Below are 6297 nucleotides of genomic sequence, written 5' to 3'. Positions count from 1 at the left end.
ACATGGTGACATTAACAACAGGGCCAAATTAAACAGATCGTAATCCTCAGCCTGAATCACCACAAGCACATGACATGGGAGATACCTTAAAGTACGGGGCCCTTTGAGCCTGTACTCTCAATACAAGTGCACACAGATGCATACAGATCATTTTTATGATTGTTGTTTTCTAGCTTGCTTCAGAGACTTGACCTGAACATGCCAGCAAAAGATAATTATTAGGTAGAGCTTTGTGGTTTTGTTGTTACTGCGTTGTTATAGAAGCTTCTCCACTTGAATCATAAAGATAAGGCATTCATTAAGTGATGGCAGAGAAAACATTCTCAACTAGTTGGCTATTGAGCAACATAAACTCTGGGGATTAAATTGATTTTTTTTCTTGCCATCTCTTTTTTTTTCTGTGACTCCATCATGCAGACACACTGAACCCTTAGCCCAAACCATTTGTTCTTATTTACACGTAATCTCCATACAGATGGTAGAGCCATCAATTAAAGGTCTGTGACTATGGGCTTATCAATTCACTACCCTTCCAGCTGTCAGTTGGCTATAAATTATCTCACTTCCCATCCTGTTCCTAGTCCATGAATTGGAGTTACTTTTAACCTCGACTGTTGCTCCTGCTCAGCCTTATTGAACTTATTTGATTCAAGTGTAGTTAACTACTTTTCTCCCTACATATTCATGAGATACTCAAGCTGGGAATAAACCTGCTTTATGAAATTGTAAGAAAAGAAAGACAATGAAGAAAAATAGAATCAATTTGCATTACTGCAATAGCATCTACACAAGACAATAAAAACAAAGAGGGCAGATCAGAAGGCTTCTAGCTTCTCATGAAAATGAGAAAACACAATGTTACACAAAGAAAAGGTGGACTCTTCATGAAATCTCAGAGCTGGACAAAATTCTTTTGAAGTCATGTAAACCAGTGCCCTTCTTACAGGAAAAGAAATGTAAATATTTCAGGTAAAATCATTACAAATTCTTCTCTTAAAATTTTCTGGAGTGGCTGGAGAGATAGCTCATCAGATTAAAGCATCTGTTTAGGCAGATGCAGGGACTGGGGTTTGATCCCTGGAGTGCCATGCCATCCCCACCCCCAGGGCCCCTGAGATAGGGATTGAGACTGGGTGTGGTGACACACACCTGTAATCCCAGTGCTTGGGAGGCTGAAAACAGGATAGTGGGACCCTGTAGATCCTGTAGTAAATACATTAATTTTTTTTTCTGGAGCAATAACACACTCCTTGTTCAGAAGCTCATCCTTGAGTTCTTTGGCTCCAGCTGTCAAGAATATTTTACACATGAGGAAATTATTTCCTACCTTCTCAAATAATATTCTCTTTTGTCTCCCCATATGTATAGGTATGGAAAAGAACCGTTTAAGGACTCCTCTTCACCACCTCATGAATCTTTGCATATTATAAGGCAGTCCACAACATTTTTTTTAATTTTAAAGTTTTATTAGTACACATTTGCAGTACAAAGTGATTACATTCATTGTAAGAAACTTAAACATGTACACAACACATTTCAATTGTGTTCTTTTCCAGTTCCCTCCACCTTTTATTTTGTCAACATTAGATTCATTTATATGCCATTATAAAGTTAGTTATCATATATACAGTTTAATAACCAAAATATTAGGCTGAAGAACATATAGCACACAAAAGACAATTATACTACATCAAGGTAAACTTTCACAAACTTTCATATTGTTCATGATGGACAACAATAACTTTCTCTCTCCCCAAAGAACTGCAGACCATGATAACAGTAAGAGTGTAGACTGTGCAGTTCAGCTGAGCCTCTGTCTTGCCTTTTGTACTCTGTTACTTTGGGAGAAGCTTCTACATAGTGCTCCTGACTGCAGCATAGAGATACCATCTCCTCCGTGGGACAGGATAAGTAAGACAAGAAGCTTACATAGGAAGAGAATCTCAGATCCCAGTTTGCAGGAGAAGTCCTGTCAATGTTAGCCCTTTCCATTATCCTTCTGTAACCCCAGTTATCTCACAAACCCCAAGACCCAGAAATGAGACAACATGGACCACGTCAGACATGCGTAGTCCACAACTTTTGAAAGAATAGCGCTGGACAGATGGAATGAAGAAGTCCACATTAAGGAATAGACAAGTACCTACACTCTGAAAACCACTCCAAACACTTGGAGAATCTCTCATATAGAAAAGTAGCTTTTCTTTAGGGAAGTAGCTTCCCTTAGTGAGCTTAAGAAGGTTTTGGTGCTGCTGCCAAAAGTCCATTTGGGAAGAAGACAAAGAAATCTGGGCCCAATGCACAATTTCTGCAACTAATTTATTAAGGAATATTATTTTCTCACTCATCCATCTCCTCTCTTCTTTAGAGGTCCATGTGTGCATATTTAGGGGGGTGGTATCTTATCCTGCCTAGTTAGTGCACATGATGGATTTATCCCAACAAATAACATTTTTAAGGAAAACATGGCTATGTAGCTAAAATAAGCATAACAGTAATGTCTCTAATAACATGGGTTTATTAGGTAACTCTGGGTGGATTATGTGCCACCACCTCCAGGAGCCTGACTGTCATAAGGCGTATGCCTAAGTGGGGTCTATCTAACCTAAAAGGAATCACCAAAAATCAATAAAGCAGAACTTCATTTCCTGAGATACCACACAGGTGGAAATCATGGTGCCATTAAAGATGTGTTCCAAAGATAAACCAGGCCCTTCCAAGTGAACATACCAAGAGAATAGCAAAGAAACAAAGACAACTAAGGGGGTGGATGGGGATAGTGGCTATGTTAAGTCAATGCTGATTCTACTGTATGGTTTCTGTGAGTCAGGAATCTGGAAGCAGCTTGGCTGAGTTCATCATCACCAGTGAGTTTGCAGTCAAGGTGTCAGCAGCCAAGCCTCCATCGATCAGAAGATCTGACTGAGACTGAAGGATCCACTGCCAAAATAGCTCCCACACAGAACTGGTCCATCAGTGCAGGTTGTTGACCTCATGGAAAGTTCTTCACCATGTGGAAATCTCCCAACCTCACAGTCGCATCCTCCACAGCAAACACTCTGCAATGGAAGCTACAAACAAGACAGAGGCTATGATATTTTTTTCTGATTTAGCTTCAGGAATTATGTTCCTCCTCAAAAGTGACACCATCCTTTTGGGTACCAGGTCTGCCCTATTTACTTGTGAGTGCTAAGACACTGAGCTATCTAGGGCATTGTGGTGATATGCTGCTATGGAAGCCATTAAGATAATTTAGAGACTTACCTGTTTCATGGTAATTACCCCCAAAGAGAGATTGGTAAGTGTTCATAAATGAGGCTGTTTCCTTTTTCTTTTTTCAGCTCCAGGAAAAAAAAGCTCATCAATTTCACTTCTAGAGTTAAAGAGGAACAGAATAAGTGATGGATTATTACTTTAATGGATTATTAAAATATGAAATTTGATAATGCTTCTTATTTAGCAAGTTTCACAGTCACCAAACAGTTTAGTTTCTTTCTCAACAGCTCATAATATTCTCCATGCCTGGTGATCGAGTTGTCTGCTCTTTCCACATGTGCTTCATTCCTTAGGCCTCTCCATTTCCCTTGAGCTTCTCACAGCATGGTTGTCTTGGGGCACTCACACTTCATGAGTACTGGCTAGCATTCAAAAGACAGCAAACAAAGGTTGTCATTCTCTTAAAGTCTGAACCTGAAAGCATGACTGCCATATTCTATTCATCAAAGCAACATCAGGGCCTTTCTAGATTCAGTGGGAGGGAACAGAGACCTCATCTCTCAATGGGAAGAAGGCCTAAAAAGTGTGGTTATAATTGGACTCTTAAGGCTACTACAGCCTGGAGTAATTCCTATTTGCTGGCCACTGTGCCAGATACCTGAATCAGTGAATAAAATAAACAAAAATTCCTGCCTTCATGAAGCTTATATTCTAAGAGGCTTAGAAATGAGATGTGTAAAAGAACAACTATCATTATCAGGTGTTTGTTGCTCACCAGGCACAGTTGTTGACAATTGATTACACCTTTTCTCAACCAGTCCTCAAGGGCACCCCCCAAGGGAAGCAACTACTCTTTTCCACACACTGGTACAAAACCAAGTGAACACCTAAATCTAGGGTCTCTCCATCCTAAGCTCTTAATCACCATGCTGTGCCAACTTCTTTATCCTAGGTAATCTTCCAAAACTGCAGCACAGAACAGGGTAAAATGGGTCCATATAGGTCTTAGGTCAAGGAATGATGTAGATAATAAAAACTGCTAACATCAACAAATCATCTAACCATTTATGAAGAATTTTTGCTTACTGTGTCTCAACCATACCATGATACTTAGAGTTTTCTTCTCTTTGTAAACAAGATAATGGAAATGCAGAAATTTCAGTAATATATCCAACATCTGGCACAAACTTTCCACAGTTCTGTCCAGATGTGAAGATGCACTGGAAGATGTTATGGTGTGGTTCTTAAACATCCCAAAAAAGGCCAATGTACTAAGAGCTTTGTTGTGAGCTTGTGGTGCTACTGTAAGGTGGTAGAACATTTAAAAGATGGGGCCCAGTGGATGGAAGGTAAATCATCACTCTCCCTTTTTTCTCTTCTTATTCTCCCTTTTCCTTTCCTGGCTACCCTAATAGTGAACAGTCTTCCTTTGTTAGACACTCCTACCACAATGATAAACTACACCACCATAGACCATCACAGTGAAGTGACTGAGGATAAACCTTTGAAATCCTGAGCCAAAACAAACTATTCTTCATTTAAGCTGATCTTCTCTTGTATTGTGTCACAATGACGTAAAGCTGGCTAACACAAAAGACTGGGAGGTGAATTATGCAGGAAATCACTGTGGAGGAATACAACTGTTGTTCTGCTGTTAATATGGGAAGCAAGTGTCACAGATCACAAACATTCCAACTTCTGCCCAAGGCCAGCATTGAGAGGGCCATGAGAGCCACGAGTGGAAGAAGGATGGCTACCTGGCACTGACTTGCATTTTCCACTTCTCTGAAATAGCCCTTTACCATCATAATTCAGGAATGGAGACTCTCTTGACTAGCATTACTACAGTTTTGTGAGAAATGAAAAACCCCTTCCATAAAATAGTGGTTTTCACCTTCATGATCCTATAAGACATAACTCTTCCATTATGCCAGATGGTGCCCTCCTGCAAGAGTCTTGGGTCCTAGCGAGCAGGGACCTCCAACTCTGTGTCCCCAATAACAAGTTCAGTACCTGGCCCATAGGAAGTATTCAATACATTTTTATTGAATCAAAATAAATCTTTTCGTAAGCCCTTTGAGAAATAGCAATGAATCCATATAGCATTCAAAAATCTACAGATTTTTATTTTATTATGTTTTGTTGTTTCTTTTGATTTTTATGTATTTAGTACAGGGTTTACAGGGTCTTACTAAAGGTACATTTTAAGGGTAAGATCACAAAGATGAAGTGTCATTGTCATGACATTATTTCAAGGTCACCCACTATCAACATGACTAATTGATATTGATGTTGACTTTGAACACCTGGCTGAGATAGTGTTCATTAGATTTCTGCATGGTAACTTTACTTTTCTATTTGAACCCAAAGGTCTTATCTTTATATACTTTAGAGACATATAGTATGCATATAGTGAATGAGTATGCCATGCTAAATTACTTGTTCATGGGGGACTGACCAATGACACCAGTGTTCTCAATGAGGGGTGAGTTTAAAAACCAGGGAATGAATGACAATGTCTGGAGATGTTTTTGGATCTCACAATTGAGAGAAGAGGAAGGTGGGTAGAAGTGGCATTTAATGGGCAAACATTTTATGATATACGGGACAGCTCCTGTCAAAAATTTTTCCAGGCCAAAGTGTCAGTATCTCGAAGTTGAGAAACTTTGATATATGCTGATGTGCCTACTGTTCCCAGTCAAGACATAGCAGCACTCCAAACTTCCATGTGCTTCTTTGCAGTTGACTTACCCATTGCCTGTCCCTGAAACACATTATTTTGATGTTTTTCTATTATCAAATAAATTTGCCTATTCTTTTTTTTTTTTTTTTGGTGGCTGGCTCAGCATCCCTGCCAGGGGGTGGGGTGGAGCTGGCATGGTATGTGGTGTTGGGGGTTAATCTATGGCCCCTAGGCTTGCCTAAGCAGGTGCTTTAATCCTCTGAGCTATCTTGCTGGCACCAATTTTGCCTCTTCTTGAGCTTAATAGAAATGGAAAATATTTTTTTTCTTTCTTCTCCTTCTCCTTCTCCTTCTTCTTCTTTTTTGTATTTTTAGGGAAGGGTCTACAGGGTATTCAG

This window comes from Octodon degus, unplaced genomic scaffold (assembly GCF_000260255.1).
Source record: "Octodon degus isolate 3935 unplaced genomic scaffold, OctDeg1.0 scaffold00243, whole genome shotgun sequence".
In the NCBI taxonomy this organism is placed as follows: domain Eukaryota; kingdom Metazoa; phylum Chordata; class Mammalia; order Rodentia; family Octodontidae; genus Octodon; species Octodon degus.
The sequence above is the reverse complement of the archived record's forward strand: the minus strand, read 5'-3'. Positions refer to the sequence as shown.